The sequence below is a fragment of the Leuciscus leuciscus genome (genome assembly GCF_965113295.1).
Source record: "Leuciscus leuciscus genome assembly, chromosome: 11".
Taxonomy (NCBI): domain Eukaryota; kingdom Metazoa; phylum Chordata; class Actinopteri; order Cypriniformes; family Leuciscidae; genus Leuciscus; species Leuciscus leuciscus.
Window position 1 is genome coordinate 26,629,097 of NC_138735.1, and position 26,077 is coordinate 26,655,173.

The following is a 26,077-nucleotide window of genomic DNA, read 5'->3' on the forward strand; positions in this document are numbered from 1 at the left end:
CACACACACACACACACACACACACACACACACACACACACACATATATATATATAGCACCAGAGGGCAGTATTACCATTTCCAATTTCTGTGTTTATGGACCTTCATGGCAAGATTTATTAGTGAATTACTATTCAGTAGTTAAGGAGCATCACTCACACATATACAGCTCAACTGTGTTCTTGTGCACTATGAATGTTTATGACACCTCACATTTAAACACTCTTCAACACCTTTCAAAGCACACAGGCATCTGAAACAGGAAGTGGGTTGTCAGCCATCAGATGATAGTGTGTAAGTAAACATTTCCTTCACCTGTTAAAAATACAGGACATTCACAGAGAGAGCTATGATTAACAGTCATCTCACGGATGACACATTGAAGGGTTAGTCCAACAAACAAACCTGAAGTGTGCAATACATTCTGCAGCACTTATCTTTTTTTGATTTACAAGTGACGTTTACAAGCTAGATATTAGAAAGCACTCAAGTCAGACGTAAAAATAATTATAGGCCTGATTGTCCTATAATTATTGAGAGAGAGAGAGAGAGAGAGAGAGAGAGAGAGAGAGAGAGAGAGAGAGAGAGAGAGAGAGAGAGAGAGAGAGAGAGAGAGAGAGAGAGAACAATGCTATGCTATTTTGACCATCACACTCTGGACCAGCTCATTAACGTGGTTCTATAATGAACCACTGTGCAATACTAAATATGGGCCCTTCTTTCTTTTGCTTGGTCTGTCAACATGATATGTGTTAGTTAATAATAAGAAAGAATGTGACTGCTGTAGAATTACAGGACCTGAGTGAAAACATTGTTTTCAAATAAATATTTTCTATCTTTGAAATCTAATACAAGCTTGTTGTTTTCTGTGTACTGCACAGTATATGAATACAGACTAATTTTCTTTTCAAATTATTATGTGAAACATAATGCATTATGCAATTACAAACATTTATACAACAATATATAAAATGTATAATGATATTATATCTGGTTTATTTGTCACACTGGGAATGAATGGTTCAGGTGATTTGTATGCCTGCACACTTTGGCAAATGTAATGGGGGACATTCATGTGCACAATGTACTTAGAGTAGTATGGTAGTATGCTATTGTGCTCATGAAAAACAAAAATGGATGGTTATGAATCTGTTGATATAAAGATAAATTATTGTCTACATGGCAGCTGCCTTCTAAGTAACCTCATGAGTGACTGATTTGGAACCCAATATATAGGTAGCAACTCCACACACATATAGGCCAAGCGCTTTGCAGGCAAAACTTTACTTTCAATAGAGTCTGATGTTAGCATGACACAATACTCTATTTGTCACGGATGGTTGCAGGAAGGCAGACGAGGATATATTTCCAAGAACGAAGGTTTAATGTAATGAAACACAGGACAGCAGAACAGGTTGCAACACACACTAAATATAACGGAGATCGGACCGAGACTGACTGAACAGTCGGAACTTAAATACAAACACAGATGACTCTGATTAAAGGAACACAGGTGATACAGATGATGATGATTAACTAAACACAGGTAATACAGCTGAACTAGAAGACAGTAACCATAGAAACAAAGGAGTGGCGGGAAAAGAACAAAGGAAAACAGGAACCAATCAAAACACAAACTTAAATTCCAATCAAGCACTGACACGTGACACTATTAAGCACAAAATACAGCACATGCAAAAATGAGCTGAATAATCATTTACTCTGAACATTCGTTATTGATACTTTTCAGTATTGATTGAAATAGAAGTATACTTTATAATCAGGATTCTCTCTCATCTGCCATGTTGTAGCAGTGCATTCTGGGATAGGCTACTCTGTGAAGGATAGATGCAAATTTGCCTTCAAATTTCTCCTTTTGTCTTCGTCTTTTCAGGTTCTTTCACGACTAACTGGCGTGAAGAAAAGCTCAAAGAACCTGTCTCAGACTTTAATGTGTTTCTGCATGATGTCACTTGTGCAAGTTTCTCACTTCTCCTGAATACCTTGACGATTGTGATTCATTATTTACCCTCTTTGAGTCAAGGTACAGTACTTGTGGTGGCATTTTCTGGATTATATTGTGTGTGTGTGTGTGTGTGTGTGTGTGTGTGTGTGTGTGTGTGTGTGTGTGTGTGTGTGTGTGTGTGTGTGTGTGTGTGTGTGTGTGTGTGTGTGTGTGTGTGTGTGTGTGTGTGTGTGTGTGTAACAAAAACTGGGTTGATCACTGTGTCATCATAATTGTCTTTGGAATCGTTCCTTTTTTTGATCTCCAGATAATTCCACAGAAACTAATCACCCCCCGAATAACACACACACACAGTCCACAGGAACACACAAAATGGGTATTACAATTTTCAAATTAAGTTAAAAGGGTCTGAATTACGTAATCAGATATTCTTCACTGATTTCTAGGCACGTGATTTCCAGTTCTGTAATATAATGTGCATAGCGCAGCTCAGATAATTTGATTTTAGAAGAATTTGATGAGAAATGTTTGAGTCTCTTATCAAGACTCAAATCTTACAAGTCTCTTATGCACAGCAAGTCTAGATTTATTTGGATCAAAAATCCGTAAAACGGTAATATTGTGAAATATTATTACAGTTTATAAATAACTGTTTTCTATTTTATTATATACTTGTGTAATTCATCCCTGTGATGCAAAGCTGAATTTTCAGCATCATTCATTCTTCAGTGTCACATGATCCTTCAGAAATCATTAAAATGCTGATTTCTGTAGAAACCGTGATACATTTGTTTCAGGATTGTTTTGTATCAATATAAATGTCTTTACTTCAATCAATTTAATGCATCCTGGCCAAATAAATGTATTGATTTTTGTTCATTTTTTCTTAATCGAAGTGACCCCAAACTTTTGGTCGCTGTATAGTGTTGAAATAATATTTTATTTGCAGAAATAGAAAAACCCGGAAACTAATCTCATCGATATGAAAAGCAATTGAGATAATAAAATTATTCTTTCCTATAAGTCTACATGAGTCTATAAGCTCATCAAACAGAAGATAATACAATTAAGTTTTAGCTACACTCACTTCAAACGAGTTTCAGTGTTTTTAAGTGTCATATAGAAATGTCCCAGATGCAACTCCCAACTTATCCCTGTTCTCCCGAGATTAAATTACCTGCACTAATTCCTGTTGATCTCACCTGTTGATGTAGAACAGGTCACCTCCATAACCTAATGAGTGTGTTTGTGCTATAAGGACCTGCGTTATGTATGGCTTTGGCTTTCTGCATCAATGAGAGTTTTAAGTCTCTGTGAACCTCCAGCATTCTGGATATAAATGTGGGTTATGTTAATGGACTTACAGTGACTTCATAGGACAGGAGCCCTGAGCTACAGTATTATCAACAGGGTCACACCCACAGCCATGGGTATTTTTGTGCTATTTTGGCACTGAAATTAATTTAGATGTAAGTGAGAAGTTTGGTTGGGTATTATGTCAAATAAATGATTGGTCAAACATATTTGACATTTAAAACCTCGTCGATGGCCTGGCATGCCTTGCACCCTTAACTGATATGTTGGGTATCGCAGCAACCAGCGTGCTCAGACAGATCAAGTGTTCAGTGTGATGGAGAGTAAGATCCATCTCTCTAGATCTCATCGCACAGGTCAAACCGTTAGTCAGCACCTTCATAACTCAAGTTGGATATCTGATTCTTTTTTTTCCCATGAATGTCTCAAGATGTTAACTCATTTAACAAGTGTGTTCATGTTGCCGCTTAAATAGATTAACATCTTACATAAGACAAACAAGGGCTTCATCAAGAGGTGACTGTGAAGCACATTTTAGAGTAACTGAGTTTGGTCGATCAGCTTTTTCTGTAAGAGCTGTTAAAAAACTGGAATAACTTACCAATTGTTATTAGACAATGTCATACTTTGACTTGGTTAGAAAGGAGTCAGGTCTGTAATCATTAAATACCCTTGTTTTGTCAAGGTTTTATAATTATGGGGGATTGGTTTTGTAATATTATGTGATTTTATAGGATGTATATTGAGATTTTTTGGTAGTAATATTGCTGTATTTATTGTTAATTGATAGACAATGTGTCGTATATTTTTCTCTTGTGGGATATTATATTGTATGTAATGTGATTTGGTATTTTCTGCCCAGGGACTGCAGATGAAATTTAGCTCTGTAGCTAATTCTGGGACAGTTTCTTGCTGTCCATTGTCCCTGTCAAATAAATAAAAAATGAAAAAAATGAAAATCTTGTCCAAGGACTCATTGCATCCGTATAAACAATTTTGGGTGACTAGATGGTTTAAGAACTTCAAGCAAGTAGAGAACCTTGAAGAAACTTCAAACCATCACGCGTTTCTCATTGGGAAAAAGACAGTCCTTCATGTGATCTGTCCATCCACCAAATTTTTTGTGCATTTTCATCATTCATTCAAAAAAAAAAAAAAAACACTGGATGGAAATACCAAAATGTGCATAAAAAACGTATGCGCTCAATTGAGTCAGATAAACTTTTTATCAGATAAGAATACAGGCTCATAAACAATGGAAACACATTACCTGAATAAATTCCTTGATGCGCATCATAAACAATAGGCGTGTGACTGTGATAAGACAACTGCAACTGGACTGCAGCTGACTGATTGGTTTGCTGGACTAACCCTTCATTGCACAGCATCTGAAATGCTGTTTTGGTTGTTCTGAAATGCCTTAATTACCTTACTCAACTGCATTCCCAAACGGCATGGCATCTGCCCCCGAAAGCAAGATAGGTGTAACTTTTTCAGGCGCTATTCCAAATTATTATACACAGTGGCTTCTAATTCTTTATTCCTAATTTATACCTAATACTTTACTCTAATACTGTTTAATTTGTGCAGTTTTAGTGACCAGGCAAACCCCCTTAATCTTTGCATAGGTTTCAGTGAGGTTGTGTAATTCAATTAATTTCCCATTCCAATTTATGTATAGAGCACACATTAAAACAGTTGCTGTACAATGTAATAAATAATTCATACAAAATAAATAATTAAATTAAAATGCACATATAAAGAGATATGTGCCCACTGCTCTATAGTTGCTGTATTTATATCATCTTTAAATGAAAAATACACAAACATGGCAAAAGTATGTTGCATGTCATTCTACATTTTACACTAGGTTCTATGGTTGCACAAAAGGTTATTTAAAGAACTGTGACTGAAAAGTTTTTTGGGGAACCAAAAAATTTTTTTTTCTATGGCATATCACCAGCTTTTGGAACCTTTATTTTTATTAGACTTTTTTCAGTCCTTGTCTTTTATATTCACCCTTAAATATCTGTGATTTTGAGTCCATTTGGACACATTCTTTTTAATTGTTGCTGTATGTAAACAGACTATTGACTGTCGTGATGTAAAGGGTCTAGACGTCTGAGTCTGAGTGTATGTTTACACGACAACGATGTAGGCCTACAAAAAACGGAAATGTCTTATTTTTATTTATTTATTTATTTATTTATTTAATATGGACATAGCAATAACATTGGACGAACCAGATGCATTGTTAATGCATGTGATAATTTTCAACACCTGTCCATCTTTCCTTCGCATACAGACGACGATAGCACGACATCATTTTCAAAATGATCCACGTTCACACGGATCCGCGGAAACGATTAAAAACGCTGTATTATGCTGCCGGGCCAGTAGTTGGCGTCACTTTGTAAAGAAACACTACGTGTAACGTGTCTAGACCACTGATCTAGAATGTCATTATATAGATCAGTGGTCTAGACTGAACTGAACACATAATAGATATAGCCCTCAGTTTTAGTCTTTAGCCCCTTTCACACAGCGCTTTGAACCCGGCAAATTGCCAGAGCGCCTTCTGTGTGAACGCAAACTCGACCCGGGATTTATGCCGGGATCGATGCCGGGTCGGGACCTAGTAACATTGCCGTGTTCAGTCCCGGAACGCGCGCTGTGTGAACAAAAGCCGTAATAATGCCGTGTCGTAGTGATGACGCTGAAGCCGGACTCGTTCTCCAGCTGTGAAACGGTACGTAATGCGCAAGTTTATGATCGAATCAGAGAAACAAATGCACAGGCGTGGTTTCTCGAGAGAGAGATCGCAGCTCATAAGCAAACTTAAGACGCTGCTGAGATTACAAGTCACATCGATGTCACGTGTCTTTACGGCATTTTTACGGGTTGTGTGTGAACGCACGCTCTGATTCCGGAAAATCACTGGCAGTGTGAATGAACCAAAATCAAACGAACCCGGGTCAAATCCCGGGTCACTTTATCCGTGTATTTTCCGGAATTTCTGTGTGAAAGGGGCTTTTGTCTGTTCTCGTCATTATGTCTGTGTTGTTCTGCTACCCGTGTTTGATTTCCCGTTTATCTGAAGTGTATTTTAAGTTGTTGTTGGATGAAAGAGAAAATACTGCAGCATTTAAATCCTGCCTTCTATTTCCTGAGTTGCAGCCCCTCGTGACACGTAATGTATCTTTCTGTTTTTGCAGAGCCTTCACAGTGCTATTTTTTTTTTTTTTTTTTAAGATGCCGTGTTAAGGTCACCGTGATTTTGCCAAGTCAGACACGTTCCTGGATCAACATCTTTTGTTGATCCTGGAACAACATTCCTGTCCAAAAACATAACCCTATCCCTACCTACTCATAACTTCTAAAATCAGAGGGAAATGATAGGTGAATAAGAATGGCATAAAAGCCCCTAATCCTTGTTGTAAGCCTAAACGTGACTAACTTAAACTCCCTCAAATCTGATTGGTTGACTGAAATGTTGTCCTACTTGAAGTCACCCTGCTAAGCAACATTTTAAAAAAGCTTCTTCTGCATTTATTCCCTTGCGCTGTCTACTGTCAAATGCTGTGTTTACTGTAAAATGACATTTTTTATTATTTTCAGCACTGAACTTATTTACAGGAGTCAGGGTTGAGGTTTATATTAAGGTTAGGTTCAGAGTCAGGGTTGAGGTTAGAGAGGTGAGATTATTTCCCTCAGCGCAGGACACTGGCGTCAGTGGGGGATGTTAGTTGTGTGTGTGTGTGTGTGTGTGTGTGTGAAGACTCTGGGCTAATAGAAAGGAAATGCACAGCTTTTCCTGTCTCAGAACAAATAAACCAACTCTTATCTATGTTCTCCCGGATCCCTCAGCTGAAAAGATCAGAAACCATCACGTGTTACTCTCAGGGAAAAATGACAAGATGGTCCTTCATGTGTTTGTTCTGTCTTTGTCATTGTCCTTTGCCCTAGTTTTATTTTTGGAGTGCTTATGTTTTTGTGCAGTATGGCTTATTAATTCCTTTTAAATCAAAGCCTAAAGCAGAACATCACTGGCAGAATACTATAGCACGTTAGTTTGGGTAGACTCCATATTTATTTACATACTTTATTTTATTTTATTATATTTTTCTAGATGTGCGATTCCTTTAAAGGGTTCTAGAATATAGGAAGAGAGAGGTTTGTCTTTGTGTTTGTAATTTTGGAGCTTATTTTTTTTCTGTTTATTCTTTAATTCATATAATTCTGCCTTTTTTTCTCAGAACTGTGAGATATAAACTCCCAATTGCAAGAAAAAAATGACCTTTTATATTAAAATATCTATATATTGGAAACAAGCTTCCATATAGTATTCCGAATATTCAATATTTCGGTGCACAACATGGATGTAATAAATTACATTAGTTATTCAGAATATTATTGGTTTTGTAAAGGCTTCCCTATGAGTTTGTATCTCTAACATTTTCCCTTTAGAAAGGAAACTCTGACCACCCAATATTGATCTCTATTGGAGGTCATTCTGTGTGCAATTCAGGTCACATTTGTTCTGCTAGAAATGATCACCCTGCCACTGCCTTAACCTCTGCTTGTCTTTTCTGTTGCAAATCAATTGCTCTATTTGGTGAATTATTGGTTCGGACGGCAGTCAGAGAACAGACCAGATCAATTGTCCCCTTTAGGACATGAGTTTTGAATCCGGTGCTCATAATTGTTTTCAAAAGTTCATAATGATGCAAACTCAAAGCAGGCTAAATTTAGTATGTTTAAAACTCGATCCCTTCAGGGTCTAGAACCATAAATGGGTGGAAAATTTTTTTTGAACACTTCTCTATTTCTGAGTGGAAAATGTAGTTTGGTACACATCCAAGATACCATTGTATCAGATAGTGGTATTATTATAATTAATGTACTATAGGATTTACATGGTAAAGAACACCACATGTCCAGAAACAATGGTATTGTCATGGTACATGCCCAAAAGAGCATGTTATTTTAGTAATTTATCAAATTATCATAATGTTGCGTACCATGATATTGCGTACCGTGGTAAGTTTTTTTTGAACTGTGAGAATACAAAGGTGATATTCTCGAAATACCATTTGGAGAACATGTAAACACAATGCAATATTTATTAAGTAGCATTTAATCAAAGTGCCTTGAGTAGCTGTATCCTTATAATACTGCACTTGATTTGCCTCACTGTGCAAATTACATTGACATAATGAGTTCTGCACTAGTGTCCCTGCCAAACATCTGGCTTTTTATCATCCCATAATAAGCACATTAGCATGTTGTCATGGATACTTTCAGAACAACACCTCATCAGCCATGACTACTGCTTAATTTCAGAGTAATTTCGGTATCAGAGAAGGAAATTACTCTGTACTGATATTAAAATGTTTCTTTAATATCCTAAAATCCTGCTCTTCTGAAACCACTATTCTCTGCTCTTCTGTGACTAAATTAGCAGGCCAAGCAAAACAGTTCTTCCTATAAATGTTTATCAGTCCCATTCTGTCAGGAAATCAACACATTACATGAAAAATGTAAAGGTAGAGTTATTGAGAGAAACATTCGGCTGCAGTCTCTAAGCCCATACACCAAGGTAGATCCTAATGAATCATGCTGTGTCTGGCACATGCTGTGGACTATGGGTGGCTGTATATATACAGTACAAATGACTCCCCAGATCTCTCTTTTTTTTTATCCAGGAAGGAAACAGAGATCAGCATCCCTTCTGAGCTCGAACCGAGAGAGAAGCAAACGCCTATCCTCAGATCTCACCTCCCGCGGCTTGAGTAGGTGTTTTAACAGAGCACTCTTTCTCTTGAGCTTTTTTTTATTTTTTATAATTTTTATATTTCAGACCATGGCTGGTGCTTTATGTATTTATTTTTTGTTTTAGCATGAACATTGATTTACAGAAACATAAAAAAACTTCCTTTAAAAACAATGGTTTCATGGCACTTTGATGTATTCAATAATTATAATTTCTTCATTAAATTATTACCATTATACACTGCCTGGCCAAAAAAAAAAAAAAAGAGAGAGTAGCTGTTTGGATTTAAATAGGCAAATGCTTAAGAGTCTATGACTGGATCATTATTACAGGGATTATTATGTTTCAAGCATGATATTTTTTTGGCAACAGTTCTAACCATAATTGATGGAGTGTGTAGCTTTTCATTTCTTAAAGGAACACTCCGACTTTTGGGGGCTTTAGCTTATTCACAGTATCCCCCAGAGTTAGTTAAGTCCATACATACCTTTTTCATTTCTGTGCGTTCTGTAAGTGTTATTTGACGCACCCACCGCTAGCCTAGCTTAGCACAAAGACTGGATGTAAATGGATAAGGTAGCATACTAATCCCAATAAGTGACAAAATAATGCAAACATTTTCCTATCTATGTGTTATATTCTCACAAGGCGTAGGAGCACAGCTACTTGGGCGGAGTGATTAGCGCAGCACACGAGACGCCCTGTGGTGAGGAGCAGACATAGATATTATGTCTATGAAGAGCAGAGAGTTTATTTGTTTTGTTTACGGAACCATCAACAGGGCGTCTCGTGTGCGGCGCTAATCACTCCGCCCAAGTAGCTGTGCTCCTACGCCTAGTGAGAATATAGTTCCCAGTATTTATACGATTAAAAATGGTCTCTGTCTCATATAGCCTTGTTATTTGTACACGCTGTGACTATACAGATCACAACATGTAAATAGGAAAATGTTTGCATTATTTTGTCACTTATTGGGATTAGTATGCTACCTTATCCATTTACATCCAGTCTTTGTGCTAAGCTAGGCTAACGGTGGGTGCGTCAAATAACACTTACAGAACGCACAGAAATGAAAAAGGTATGTATGGACTTATCTAACTCTGGGGGATACTGTGAATAAGCTAAAGTCCCAAAAAGTCGGAGTGTTCCTTTAAACAACCATGTTGGAAGACACATAATGGCCATATTCCATGATGACAATGACAAGATTCATCAGGCTGAAATAAATGTTATGTTATTTCCATCAAGAGGCGCATCCATTTTTTTGATCAAGATCTTGTATTGACAATGCAAGAGTCCAGCACTCTGTAAAGTCTCCTCCAGCACATCCCAAAAACTTTAACTGAATTTTTTTAAGGTCTGGACTTCATGTGTGAAAATGATTCATGTGTGAAATTCACTCCCAATTCATGTGTGAAAATGATTATTCATGCTCCCGTCCCTCCCAACCATTCTTTCACAATTTGAGCCTGATGAATCTTGACATTGTCATCCTGGAATATGGCCATGATGTGTCTTCCTATATGGTTGTTTAAGAAATAAAAAGCTACACACTCCATCAGTTAGAGTTAGAAGAACTGTTGCTAAAACTGTCCTAGAAACATAATAATCTCTGGAATAATGATCCAATCATAAACTTTTTTAAGCATTTGCCTATTTAAATGCAAACAGCTACTTTTTTTCCGCCGGCCAGTGTAAAGTGACTAAATATTTAAAACATTTTAAAACAATTAATTTTTTTTATATTGTGGTACATGGGTGTTTTAAATAATAACATGGAGATGATTGGAAATCATGAGGCAAGCATTGCTCACATTTTACTAAGAAAATATGAAATATAAGCTAGTTTAAATGTAGGCTACAGTGTACTAACAATAAAAAAACTAATATCACGGTTATCTAATGTGCTTCGGTAGCCGCTGTGTTCATTAACCAGGTAATGCAATCCTGTTAACTGTGTCAAGATGTTCAGTTAATACCACAGATACAGTTGTGAAGGGTTGGAACAGCCTCCATATGCCGTAACGATGTGGATTTAGCTAAGATGCTTATTGCTCCATGTTCTATATAAAGATAATGAGATCTGTGAGGATGTAATTGCACAGATGAACTAGAGCCATAATTTGGTAGCATTTTCACAATGAGTCATATTGTTTTATAATTAGGGTTCAAAAGACTTGTTCTTGTGGGTTTCCATTTTCATTTATCTGGAAAACAGCTGAGTTCAATGTGCAAAGTGAATTAGAGCCATTAGACCAATAGCCAAAGTAGAAATAATGCAAGGCTTTGTTACTCAATAAGCTTCTTTTGGGACTATAAACTATTTTGAATGCAAAAAGGAAATGCTGACTGATTGGTTGCTGGTTGATGAACTCTTTCATCACCAGTCAATCATTTCCTCTGCATTATTTTATGATGTTTTTGTCAATGCAACTGTCTAATGAAAGTATTGTAAGTAGCCTATATACATATAGGGGTTCAAAAGCTTTTTAATTGGATCAATATATATTTTACATTATTCACATATTATATAATTTTATAGGATTTTAGGGTGATGTAAAATCCAGTGCATAATCCCACTTACATTTATCAACACATTAGACAAGTACTTAATTATTATATTTTTTTAAGATAATATTTGAATAAATGAATTACATTTTTCCAACAAAATCTAATTGGTTTGGAATGATTTATTGTAATCTTGTTGTATGAACTTAAATTAATTTAGTCATTCCTGTTTTTGTCATTAACTAACAACATCTTTCCATTTACAGAAAAACACATAAAATAACGCTTTAATCCCTAAATTTACCCTCCTAATGCAGTCCCTTGCAAAGCATGCTGGGAACTACAGATCCACTGCCCAGTTAGTTGTCAACAAAAATGATTCATGTAGTTTTCACACAAATTAATTAAAGGGATACTTCAGGATTTAGCATTAAGCTTTGTATTAGTAGAAAACCTGTAGTATTTTCGAATTACCGTGCTTTCTACCCTCATATCTCCCTGAGATGAGAGATTTATGTATTTTTTGTCTGGAAAAAATCCTCCGATGGCGCAAAAATCGTCATTTTGCGTCATCGGAGGATTTTTTGGCCAGAGGCTAAAGACTACAGCCAGTAGTAGGCGCTGTTCTGCATGTTTTCAACCCGCCCATAGAGGGTGGGATCTCATCTCACTCACACATAGTGTCAGCCATCTTTTTTTGGAAGTTAAGCTAACAGGCTCTTGTTCTGTGGAGAAAGCTGAGTAGTAGGGGTTACCATACTCTTTTTCACAGACATGTCCGGCCGTCGAGATCGACGGAGATCTCGAGATCGACGCACACCTTTTGTTTCAGTCTAACTGAATTCATTCCGATTGGTGAATCTGAATGTGGTGTTTACATGAACGCTAAACAAGTGATCGGTTGATGTGCGTTTTAACATTGCTAAGAAAATTCCCGCTCCTCCGTGAGAGATAGCCTACGAGACCGGTGCGTCTCACACGCTCATCAGTAATCACGCCACCGGCCTCGCGCCGTTCTCTCGCCCTTCAGCCTCCTCCTGCTCGCCACAGTAAACATTATGAATGGCGACTGTAGAACGCAAAAGCCGAATCCCGGACATTTTGGGCGATCTCAAAATCCTGTGTAGACTCACTAGTAGCCTAGCCTTGTTGTTTTAAACTGCGCTCTCTTACCGGTAGGCGTGGCTTGGGAGTGGCCTCCTAGGGCAGCGAAGCAAGTGCATTCTGGGAGTTGTTGTCTTTCATCCACATAAGCCAAAAATAAATTTTCTGGCTTTTCTAAGTCTAGAAAGCTCCAAATTCAAAAATAATTTCACATTTCTTCTACATAAATGACCCATTTTAAATACACATTCATCTTTCCAGAGGTGAAGTATCCCTTTAAGTAAACTTCAGTTTTAAATATATTAGGTTGATTGAACACAATTAAATTAAGTTGTGACAAAATGTTAAACAATCGTGTTACTTTAGCTTATTTTAATTCATTAAATTTAACAAGAGGCAAACATTTATTTTTTGAGTGTGTGCAGTTACTTGGTATATATGCTTATGATTCTTGACTTCAGCTGAACTGAAGTCGTTTATATTCTGTGTAAATATTTTTGTACGTGTACAGTGGAAGAGCCAAGTGTCAGTGACAGGTCAAAGAAAAGATAGGAATCTTCAGAAATCCCATCCGGGCTACTTGCGTCTGAAAATAAAGACAGTGACTTTGTCTTTGGAAACATCACACCACCAGGATGTCGTTTAGCCATCGCTGCTATCGCAAACCACTTGTTTACTGTCTCATAGTTGTTTTTGAACAGGCTCCAGGCAGCCTGGTACATGCAGGCTGATTGCAGAACGGATAGTGTGTGTACATACATGTTCTAAGACCTGCCTCATTATCAAGGAGGAAGTTTGATCACAATCAGTGTGTTTAAATAGAACCTGTTTTGAATTCAGTGGTATTTGTGTTTGCATTTGCAACATCTAGATTTCCATTGTGCTGGTCTTTTTATTCTCTTCTACTGTATATCAATTAATCTGACATAAATGCAAGATGATTAAATGCATTCTTGGATCTGTCGAATGAGTTTGAGTCTTTGCTTTGAAAGTGTTACCACGAAAATGATCATAATCAGCATTCACCATAAATAGCAGTGTGGTTTGTGTGTTCATGTGATAAGGACATGTATCAGGCTGGTTCACTACCGTGAGAACCTTTTAAAGATAGTCAAAGGTCTTCTGTCAGTCTTCATGTGCAATATATGTTCTGGGAAAGCCACATTCTATCTAGCTGATCTACTAACAGCTGCAGGGACCAAAATGAAATATGGTGCGTGCATGAGCAGTCAGCAAATTCATTTCGAATTTTTCTTTAAAATATATGCATGCAATATATATATATGAATGCAATGTCACTTTGGGTAATTGTGTCTCCCAAATGCAAAATTATTTGATGTACTGATGTAAATAAAATTATGTAAATAGGGATCTACAACTATTCCAGGCAGGAATTGATATAGGATCATGGGTTTGTAAACGGCTGGATTGTTTTAGATCGGATTTTATTTTTTATTTTTCCTCACACTTCAAAAAACTAAACAAATTCAAGTTGGATTTGCCCAAAACAAAAAGTCTGAACAAAGAAGTGTGCTATTTTTCAGAGTTAAGAAAGGAAAATTATGTTCAGATAAGTTTCTGTTAAAGTCACCAAGAGATCAAAACTGATAATTCTTTTTTTTCTTTTTTTTTATGAAATCTTGCAGTAATTATTATAAAGTAATACATTTATTATTTAAATATATTTTTTAATTCATGAGGCCTCATAATCTTTAGTCAAAATAACTTTCCCTTCCTTTTGCAGCGACATCTCTTCTCTGATGATGTGTTTACTAGCGTGAGGGCGGGGCAACCTGTCACTCACATTAGATTGACCAATAGCAAACCACAACCATCCAATCAATTCCCGACGGACAAAATCAATTCCCGCCTCACTTTTTTTGGTTCTAGAAGCCATTTCACATATACATTGCAGTACATTGGGAAGAAAAGACTATCACACCTTCTGTTTCATGCTGACTTTAATACAATGGCAGTTGCATCTCAATTTATGTGGATCCTTAAATGTTATCACTGTCTCAGCTCAAGGTAGTGTGTTTTAGACGGATTAGCTCTTATCTTTAGCCACATCAAGCTCTTACAGGTCAATTTACGGTCACTAAATGTTTCCATGAGGTACAACAATAAATATCACCTGACAGGGAGCTTTTTGTACTAAACTGAATGACTTGGTAAAGTCATGAAAAAGGAAATGAGAAATGAGAAAGGGTGATTGTGGTAATTGTTATACTGTGCACTTTCATTTTGAGACTTTATTGAAACTTGCAGAAGCAACCGTTCTGCTTACTGTCTATTCTGCCACAGGAATATGACGTATTTATTCAACAACACCGCAACACCTCTACTGAATCTACTGTGCAAAACACACAGTAAAGTGCAACCAGTGTAGTCCGATTCAGGAATGAATGACTCTTATGAACCAGTTCTTTTTAGTGATTCAAAAACATAAAGCACAGCCGATGTAGTTCAATTCATGAACGAATGATTCTAATGATTCATTTATTTTTTTACAGCTAGTGTACTCTGTACATACTTTATTTAAATCGCACTTATGACTGATACATCGGCTTTGTCGCTGTTACTGTGTTTTTGAATAGAATCTTAGTTTCCATGATTCCTGAATGAATGACTCAGTGAATCAAAATCATACAGTGTGACCAATGATTCCTGAACGAATGACTCTGAGTCATTTCTTTTAGTGAATCAAAAACATAAAGCATTGCCCAGTTTAGTTAGATTCCTGGATGAAACTTACATTATTTCTCAGTTGTATTTTAATAAAAATAAATTATTTAAATAGCTTGTCACCATGTTTTTTTTAACCTTTTGTAAGAATTGTATTAAATGTATTTATCATTGAAATTATCTCATCATTTGGAAATGGAATTGCATTAGCATAATATTTGTCTTAACAAAACTAAAAGAACCATTAATGGAACCATCAAGGAACTGCGATCATTTAGACGAATCTTCTCAAACAGTCAATCATCATTTGAAAATGTCCACTAACAGGCTTTACCTGTTTCAGTTGGTGGTAATAGTGCAACATTAACCCTAACCGTCTTCCTTGACAAATAGCACTGATTTATGAGTGTAAAAATATACATTTTCTCATGGCACATAGATAGTTCTGCGCAGTTTCGGTTAAACTGGAAAAAGAGGTTAGTGAGTAAGAAGAATGTTTTTGCACAGAAATATTCTTCTAAACTGTGTGCTGCAACCGTTTAGTGATGTTTGAGCTACACATGACATTTCGTTACCCTCTTAACAGGCACATGTGCGAGAATATGAAACTCAGTAATACTTCCTCTCATACAGTTCCACATCAGACGGCTCTCTGACCGCCAGACTCTCCTGGGAACAGTAAGCTGTTGTTTCCTCAGTTTGTTATGTTTTAGCTATTTAAGGATTCATTGTGTTTGTCTCTATCCTGGATAGCCCATTTATGGAGCTTCAATGTAAATGCATTCTCCAGATCCCACGTATCACCAGGGGTTCAGCAGGTGCATGTGTTAGGGCCCCTTTAATCTCTGTTTAAACACAACAGGATTAGCCGATCAGTGTTAAAATTATTATTATTTTTTTATTTTTTTATTACTGCTCTGTGTACACATTTTATTTGATTTAACTCGCCCACATAAAGGCCCTCATGACTGATGCATCAGCTTTGTCTCTGTTACTGAGTTTTGAATAGTATCTTAGTTTCCAGGAAGTTTAGCAACAGGAGGTCAGGTTACCTTATGACTCAGGCTGACAAATGAACAACTCTCACGGTATTATCTGTGATTCTTTACTAATTTTATACTCCTATTCAAAGAAAAAGTTTAATCATTTTATTTAAACAAAAATATTATATGAACAACAAAAAATCTAGATATAAAGGGTTGTAGGCAGGTTTTTTTATTTTGCTGTGCTTATTCACTGTTTTGGGTTTATACACTGCCAATGTTTTCCCTTGGTTTGCGTTATGTATAACTGAACTATGGACTGTGCAGCAACTCAATCAAATCAATATTTTGACATGGCAAGTATTGTTACAGTATATAACACCTCAATGCTGAATGGAAATTTATGAATGGAAATGTCTGAAATCTTATGAATTACCTCAAAACATCCTTTGAGCAAAACGGCTTTTTGCAATCGTTACGACCCTGGTCTAGTGTCAGGGAAGCAACATAAATAAAGTAATCTGATCCCACAGATACCATGTGTTTTTATATGACTTTATTTTATATTTTTTGTATTTTTTTTTTGTCACCACTCAAAATTAAGGCAATCTCTTCAGAATTGGGCAAAGCCTAAATAATAAAGACTTTACCCACAAATACTTAATATACATCCTTTTTAGTGAAAAAGCACTGTAATATTGACACTATTTACAATAAAGTAAAAAACAAAAGGTGGCACACTTGCTAGCTCAACAGAACAAAACAAGAAAGAAAAAAAGCGGAATTGTGATCAGTATAAATTACTACATAGTATTAACTATTAACACAGACATAGACCTCAAAATGCCGAATTGCTCAAAGTAAGGCCAGAGATTTTTTTTTAAATTGTACTGTAATTGCATTGAGCTCGTAATAATTTTTTTCTGCACCTGCTCCAACAGCACTGGCATCCACCTCCAATTTAAATAGACGGGAGAAATCAGGAGCAGAAAGTACAGGGCATTACACATCAGATCCTTTACAGCGACCTCACCCTCCACATCCCAAATACTAACTGCTTACGTCTGACCTGCAACTGAATTTTACACAGCAAAATATTTGGTATGTCAGTCACACATTTCTTTCTTCCCTGAGAAGGTTCACTATGTTCAGGACAACACATTAAATGAAACGACTGCACCATCAACGTAACCACCCAGGCAGGACATTTTCAAAAGCTGCTCAGGGACTTTGGGTGTGTCTACTACTACGGGAGTTGAAAAAACAAACAAATAATAATAATAATAATAATACATTTTATTTATAATGCGCTTTTCTAATTCCCAAAGCGCTACAGACAGTAAAAGCAAATAAAATACCGAAGTACAAGAATAATACAAAAATAATCAACACTAATCATGTAAGTCTACATAAGCAATTTTAAAAAGATGAATTTTTAACAACTTCTTGAAACTGGCTAATGTGGGAGCATCTCTAACAATAAGAGGAACAGGGAGGCTGTTGAAGAGTAAGCGAATCAATAGACCGAAGGGAACGTGTAGGTGCGTACCGGCTGACTAAAGAAGGGGCTTTTTCATGCATAGCTTTGTATGTTAGTGTGAGAGTTTTAAAAGCAATACGCAACTGAACAGGAAGCCAATGCAAGCTATAAAGCACGCCTGTAATGTGCTGATGTGGTGAAGTGTATGCAAGAACACGTGCTGCTGAATTCTGGATGTACTGCAGCCGTTTTATTGATTTAGCAGGTAAACCAACAAATAGTGCATTACAATAATCAATCCTGGAAGTAACAAATGCATGAATAAGCCTTTCAGCGTCAGGTAGAGTAATGTAGGGCCTAATTCTTGCAATGTTTCTGAGATGATGGAATGCAGATTTTGTAATACTCTTAATATGTGAGTCTAGTGTTAGGTGAGTGTCAAAGATCACACCAAGGTTACGAGCATGAGAAGATGGAAATAAAACACTATCATCCATAATCAAATTAAAATGTCTCCCTTTGTGAGTAGCCGCAGATGTGCCAATGAGTAGAGTCTCTGTCTTGGAAGAATTCAATTTAAAAAAATGATGGTGCATCCACGTTATTATTTCCTGCACACACTCCGAGAGAATTTTAGAGGTGACAGTAGGATCAACTTGGAGCTGATGTAAATTTTTAGTATCATCAACATAAAAGTGATATCCCAAACCATATTTCCTAATTATTTGCCCCAAAGGAAGCATATAAACACTGAGGAATCCCTGAGGAACACCATGGCTTGACTTGTCCTATTTCAGATGTGTTGTTTTTATTCACTGTTTTGGGTTTATACACTGCCAATGTTTTCCCTTGGTTTGCGTTATGTATAACTGAACTATGGACTGTGTAACAACTCAATCAAATCAATATTTTGACATGGCAAGTATTGTTATATAACACCTCAGTGCTGAATGGAAATGTATGAATGGAGATGTCTGAAATCTTATGAATTACCTCAGAACATCCTTTGAGTTACGAACCTGGTCTAGTGTCAGGGAAGCAACATAAAGTAATCTGAACCCACAGTTACCATGTGTTTTTATATTACTTTATTATATATATATATATACAAACATATATTTGTAGTTTTTTTCAACAAAACAAGAAAAAAAAGCGGAATTGTGATCAGTATAAATTACTATAGTATTAACACAGACATGGCTTGTTAACACACCTCCAAAGTGCCGAAGTGCTCAAAGTAAGGCTAGAGATTTATTTTTTTAAGTACTGTAATTGCATTGAGCTTGTAGGGAAAAGTAGGCCACAGGGTGATCAATTCCTTTTTCACTCTCCTGTAACAGTACAGCACCTGCTCCAACAGCACTGGTATCCACCTCCAATTTAAATAGACGGGAGAAATCAGGAGCAGAAAGTACAGGGCATTACACATCAGATCCTTTACAGCGACCTCACCCTCCACATCCCAAATACTAACTGCTTACGTCTGACCTGCAACTGAATTTTACACAGCAAAATATTTGGTATGTCAGTCACACATTTTTTTCTTCCCTGAGAAGGTTCACTGTTCAGGACAACACATTAAATTAATCGACTGCACCATCAACGTAACCACCCAGGCAGGACATTTTCAAAAGCTGCTCAGGGACTTTGGGTGTGTCTACTACTACGGGAGTTGGAAATAATAATAATAATTATTATTATAATACATTTTATTTATAATGCGCTTTTCTAAAACCCAAAGCACTACAGACAGTAAAAGCAAATAAAATACCGAAGTACAATAATAGTGCAAAAATAATCAACACTAATCATGACAGTCTACATAAGCAAAAAGATGAGTTTTTAACACCTTCTTGAAACTGGCTAATGTGGGAGCCTCTCTTAGAATAAGATAAAGTGCATTCCATAACCTGGGTGCAGCAACAGAGAAAGCTCTCGCCCCCATAGATTTTAATCTACAGGGAAGCTGCTGAAGAATAAGCTTATCAGTAGACCGAAGGAAACGGGTAGGCGCGTACAGGCTGATTAAGTCACAGATATAAGAAGGGGTTATTTCATGCATAGCTTTGTAATACAAATACGTGTAGGAGCCATTATGTCCCCCCCCCCACTATTTCCCAATGTAAGATTTTGTTTTGCATTGCCTAACTATCTCTGCCGATTTCAGAGTCTCCAAATGAATCCATTCTGCAACTTTTAAATACATAATAAAAATTTTAAAAACGAAATTATAGGCTTAAGTGCAGGGTCCGGAAGTTGGTCGTTTTGTCGCTATGGTCACACACACACACACACACACACACAAAACACACACACACCGTTGGCGGTGCGCTCAAAGTCATCTGTCAGTTGTGCAGTTACCCAAAATCTCCTGAATGAAGTTAAAACCCATCATGTCACTGGATGAAATAAAATCGACCAGCAAAAATACAGGAGGCCGCCTTACAAACGAGTGTGTGGAGCATATTGTAATTTCGCCGTAAGGTTTTGATGGCGTCATTTATTTATAAGGAGGGCAACACTCCAGTCCAGGAGGTGGCGCTAATGCACCTAAAACGGTTTATTAATGTACGCTTCGGCCAGGGGGGTAATCCAGCATCCGAAAAGCGTACCACCCCCGGGGGCCGCCATTGGCTAACAAGCCATCACCTGCTGTTCCATTGACTCCCATTCATTTTGGGGTCACTTTGACAGCGAATAACTTTACATCTGAGGTGTTTAAAGACTCCATTTGTCCATTTTTATTTATAAAGAAACACGACAATGTATAAAAGGCTCCATTACCTTGTATCTTACGTTATGGCCCCGTAGAAGCAGTTTTTGTAAAAATAGGCTAACGATTGCGTCATAACCACGCGACTCTCTGGAAATTACCGTATAGGAGAAGCTCGCAGGAGGCATAAAGTCCGATAAAGTCAAGGGAGAAGCCCATAGAGAGTCATAAAGTTGCTCCTGCTCCTAGCTCATGGAGTTTGAGTCCAGTTTGAGTCTGCGCAGTACGCTCAGCCATCTAATTTGCTTCACTTTTCTCCGTTGAAGTCTATGGGGTCGCTGTGTCCATTTCTTATACTGTCTATGGCTTCGGCAGCCGGTGTTTATTTCTTGTATGTAAATGTAACGTAACGAAGGAAAGGAAACGTGGAAGTTAAAATACTGAAATAAATACTGATAACATATTTTGGGTGGTTTTGTGTGCATTTTGGCGGTTTTTGAACAGTTTTTGGGCTGGAATTCATCAGCTGGATCTGGCAACACTGGTGGACGGTTGACGTTACAACAGAACCACGACAGCATTCAGAGACTCACTTTGTATTTGAGGTAGGAGTAGGCTAATTCAGCCGATGAAATGGCAGATGGCTGGTTTTCAGTTTGATCATCAGTTTTGGTGTATTTTGAAACTGTCAAATATAGCCTACTTAGAAGCAAACTGTCTAATTTTATGTTGTGTAAAACAGGCAAATGTTAGCTAATTAGTTAACTAACGTTAGCTATATGCTATCAAAGCTGATGAACAGCCAAGAGTGTGTGAATGTGCCATTGATACGTGTCCATAAACTATGTAGAAGTAACATTAGTCAAAATGTTCACACAGAGATGAGCATCCTACAGTAATTTAAGAGGAAGAGGACAGAGGAGAACGAGCTTGTAAGTTGTATGGATAGCTACAAACAGTATATTCTAAAATTCACATAGTAAAAGCACTTTAGATCAGTAAAATTAGGCCAACGGCATGTCATCAGAGTTTGCATTGAAACCAGTTCTGTGTCCTCAAACATTTGTTACTTTCCTAGACAGGAGGGAATATGACAGAATGCTCATTTGTGTAGGATAACAGAATACATTGATACTGTGTCCAGCTAATTTAACTAGCTGTTCTTATGATTATATATATTTGAATGTAAAATGAGTTCTGTGTCCTCAAACATTTGTTACTTTCCTAGACAGGAGATGAAGAGACCACAGAACAGGGAGAGACAGGTAATGGGAATATGACAGAATGCTCATTTGTGTAGGATAACAGAATACATTGGTACTGTGTCCAGCTAATTTGTTCTTATGATTATATATATTTGAATGTAAAATGAGTTTATCACTGAAGCTTTATAATGATAAGCTACATAGGGCCCTTTGAAATCCTTTTTTTTTTTTCAAATTCCAATTTGGGCAGATTCTGCGATATTCCACATTTAACAGCTGATTCCATTTTTATTATTTCCGCCTTGCTGCATTGCGTTTACTACATCACGGAAATCAAAGGGCCCTACATGCAAAGATTACCTTTCTAAGTAAAGTGGCTTTTTATGAAAACAATTTATAGAGTTTGATTTGTGTTATTTCGTGTACATTCTATAGAGCAGCCAGAATTGGAGAGAGGCCACGGTTTCAGAGCAGGTCAGCCAGACAGAGCATCAAAGGCCATATCAACCTGTGGCAGGATGTATCATTCAGCAGCAGCTTGCAAACAAGACACCTAGTTTCCAGGATAGATGGTACAAGACCACACATGGCTACACTACTGTCCTGATGTGAGAGGTATACTCTGTTTCTATTGCATGAAAGCATTTAAAAATCAGACAAGTCCCCTTGCTAAAAGTGTAGATCAGTCATTTGTATCTACAGGATTCCAAAACTGGAAAAAAGCAATAGAAAAATGTAAATGTCTCAAGCACACAAAGTGTCCATAACAACACACACACATCAGGCAAAATCAATAGACACACAGTTATCATCAGCAAAGGCTCTTCAGCAACAGCAGGCAAGGTCTCATCTGCTAAAAATTGTTGGCTCATTGCAGTTTCTTGCTAGACAAGGTACTGCTATTCACGGTCATGAAAACAGTGAGGGAAATTTCAGGCAGCTCCTTCGTCTCAGGTCAGAGGATGTTGAGGGACTGGAGAGTTGGATAGAGAGGAGGTCGAATTTTCTCAGCCCTCAAATTCAAAATGAGATTTTGCAGATCCTGTCTTTAAACATTGTGCGGGAGATAGCATCTGCTGTGCGGAACTTGCCGACACTCCAATACTCCATGATCATGGATGGCACCCAAGATGTTGCAGGGGTAGAGCAGGAGTCAATCTGCATCCGGTATGTGGACCATGATGTAATACCTCATGAAGAGTTTGTCGGTCTTTATGAAGTGTCTTCGACCACAGGGGAAAATCTGGCTAGGGTTGCCATTGATGTCCTCCAGAGAATGAATTTGCCGCTATCTGGTCTCCGTGGGCAAACGTACGATGGAGCTGCAAACATGTCTGGCAAGACTGGTGGAGTGCAGGCCAAAATCAAGGAGATTCAGCCTCTTGCCCTTTATGTCCATTGTGGCCCACATTGCGTCAATCTTGTAACACAGGCTGCCTGCAGTTCATCCTGTGTGGTTATGGATGCACTGTCATTGGTCCACAAACTTGGAACCCTCTTCAACCAGTCAGGCAAGTTTAAAACGGTCTTTAAAGAGATGGCCAAATCAGAACATGGGAACATCAAAACACTGAAGCCCTTATGCCCTACCAGATGGGTTGTCAGGATGACGGCTATTCAAGCTGTTCTTGGGCAGTATGAGGCAGTGCTGGTCAGTCTGGAGGAGATGGCTTCATCTGGTTACTCTGAAACAACAATCACAGCTAGGGGGCTTTTGGAGCGATTCCAAAAGGGGACCACGGTGCTTGGGCTTCTTCTTGCTTGTGAAGTGATTGGAGAACTAGAGTGTCTGAATTACTCCCTACAGACGTCAACAGGAACTGTCATGAGCATGACAGCTGTGGACTGCATGAAGTCAACTCTGAAGGCAAAGAGGTCAGATGAAATGTTTCACCGCATACACACAAGGGCCACTGAGCTAGTCACCAGCACAGGTATTGAACCTATCCAGATGCCGCATGTCAGAAAGCCACCCAAGCGCTTCACAGGAAATGCAACAGCATTTGTCCCAGCAACCACTGAAGGGCATTACCGCATTGACTTCTTCAAAATGCTGGATACTGTGGACACGCAACTAACCAAGCGCTTTGAACAGAGTAGCCTACAAGTCCTGGATGAATTAGAGAGAGTGCTCCTGACTGGAAAGATGCAAGATGCTGTCAGCCAATATCCAGAGCTAGTTCGGCATTCACTGGAGGTACAGTTGCCAATGTTCAAGCTTCAGCTCGACTATAGTACCACTCTTGAGGCTACCAACATACTAAAAAATCTGCTGCCAGAGGTCCGCAGTCTCTTCAGCCAGGTAGAGACATTGGTGAGGCTGCTTTTGGTTGTTCCTTCTTCCTCTGCAGAAGCAGAAAGAAGTTTCAGTTCCCTAAGAAGACTGAAGACCTGGCTAAGGAGCACAATGTCACAGACCCGTCTAAACAGCACTGCAATCTGTCAAATCCAGACAAGACAGAGGTAATACTTATCGGTTCAAAAAACCGCCCACAAAACCTCGCACAATACAACTTTAACATCATAGGATGTCCTGTTACTTTATCCTTTACAGTAAAAGACCTGGGTGTTATACTCGATTGCAACCTGTCTTTTGAAAATCATATTTCATATGTTACAAAAACAGCCTTTTTCCACCTTAGAAACATTGCTAAGCTACGTAATATGCTATCAGTTTCTGATGCAGAAAAGTTAGTTCATGCATTCATGACCTCGAGACTGGATTACTGTAATGCTTTATTAGCTGGTTGTCCTGCATCCTCAATAAACAAGCTACAGTTAGTCCAAAATGCCACCGCTAGAGTTCTTACGAGATCAAGAAAATATGATCATATAACACCGATTTTATCATCACTGCATTGGTTACCTATAAAGTTCCATATTAATTACAAGGTATTGCTACTGACTTATAAAGCCCTAAACGGCTTAGCTCCAGTCTATTTAACGGACCTTCTATCGCCCTATAATCCATCGCGCTCTTTAAGATCACTAAATTCAAGGCTTTTGGTCATACCTACGATATCCAGAACCACCAAAGGAGGGAGAGCATTTTCACATTTGGCTCCAAAACTCTGGAATAGTCTTCCTGATACTGTTCGTTGCTCAGACTCGCTCTCCCAGTTTAAAACTAGATTAAAGTCGCATTTCTTCAGCCAGGCATTCATATAATCCTACAGTTCAAACTACAATCCGGCCTCTAGCTCATAAATGCCAGAGGAGAACTGGCCCCCGACTGAGCCTGGGTTCTCCCAAGGTTTTTTTTTCTCCATTAGGTCACCTGATGGAGTTTTAGGACACCATTAGGTCACTTGATGGAGTTTTTCGGTTCCTTGCCACTGTTGCCTTTGGCTTGCTCAGTTGGGGATATTTTGGGGATATTTAATTTAATTTTATCAATCAATAAATTCCTCTTGAAACAAACTTTGTTGTATTATTTTAATTTAATACTGTGAAGCTGCTTTGATACAATCTGTATTGTGAAAAGCGCTATACAAATAAACTTGACTTGACTTGACTTGACATCCATCAGAACAAGTTGGATCGTCTAGATAGAGCAAGAATTTGCGAGCAGTTCATCTCTGCAAACGATCAAAGAAGGCATGTTTTTGGGACCTTTAATTAAGTCAACATGCTCTTTCTGTCCATCACCTGGCTCTGCCTCAGGCTCTCTCCATCACTGCCTCAGCCTCCATGCATACCCAGGCTCTGCCTCAGCCTCTCTCCATCACCTGGCTCTGCCTCAGTCTCTCTCCATCACTGCCTCAGCCTCTCTCCATCAGTCTGCCTCAGCCTCTCTCCATCACTGCCTCAATCATGCATCCCCAGGCTCTGTCTTAGCCTCTCTCCATCAACTGGCTCTGCCTCAGTCTCTCTCCATCACTGCCTCACTCTCCATCCATCACCAGGCTCTGCCTCAGCCTCTCTCCATCAGTCTGTCTCAGTCTCTCTCCATCAGTCTGCCTCAGCCTCTCTCCATTGCCAGGCTCTGCCCCAACCTCTTTATCACCAGGCTCTGCCTCAGCCTCTCTCCATCAGTCTGTCTCAGCCTCTCTCCATCAGTCTGCCTCAGCCTCTCTCCATTGCCAGGCTCTGCCCCAACCTCTTTATCACCAGGCTCTGCCTCAGCCTCTCTCCATCAGTCTGTCTCAGCCTCTCTCCATTGCCAGGCTCTGCCCCAACCTCTTTATCACCAGGCTCTGCCTCAGCCTCTCTCCATCAGTCTGTCTCAGCCTCTCTCCATTGCCAGGCTCTGCCCCAACCTCTTTATCACCAGGCTCTGCCCCAACCTCTTTATCACAAGGCTCTGTCCCAGCCCGATCATCTTCTAAATGGTGTGTTTTCATTTA

The 26,077-nt window shown here is 38.3% G+C and overlaps 2 long non-coding RNA genes across 2 annotated transcripts; one reads left to right on the forward strand and one right to left on the reverse strand.

Annotated features, from left to right (window-relative positions):
• The first annotated feature begins 1,586 nt into the window (after nucleotides 1–1,586).
• LOC309509997 lies at nucleotides 1,587–14,268 on the forward strand. The gene is made up of 3 exons (XR_014210146.1): nucleotides 1,587–2,044; nucleotides 8,986–9,072; nucleotides 13,177–14,268. It is a non-coding gene; the product is annotated as an uncharacterized lncRNA (long non-coding RNA).
• An 8,238-nt stretch (nucleotides 14,269–22,506) lies between these two features.
• On the reverse strand, nucleotides 22,507–25,764 carry LOC309508749. Its single transcript, XR_014209712.1, has 3 exons — nucleotides 25,727–25,764; nucleotides 25,470–25,521; nucleotides 22,507–22,737 (listed from the first exon to the last, which is right to left on the reverse strand). It is a non-coding gene; the product is annotated as an uncharacterized lncRNA (long non-coding RNA).
• Nucleotides 25,765–26,077: the final 313 nt, after the last annotated feature.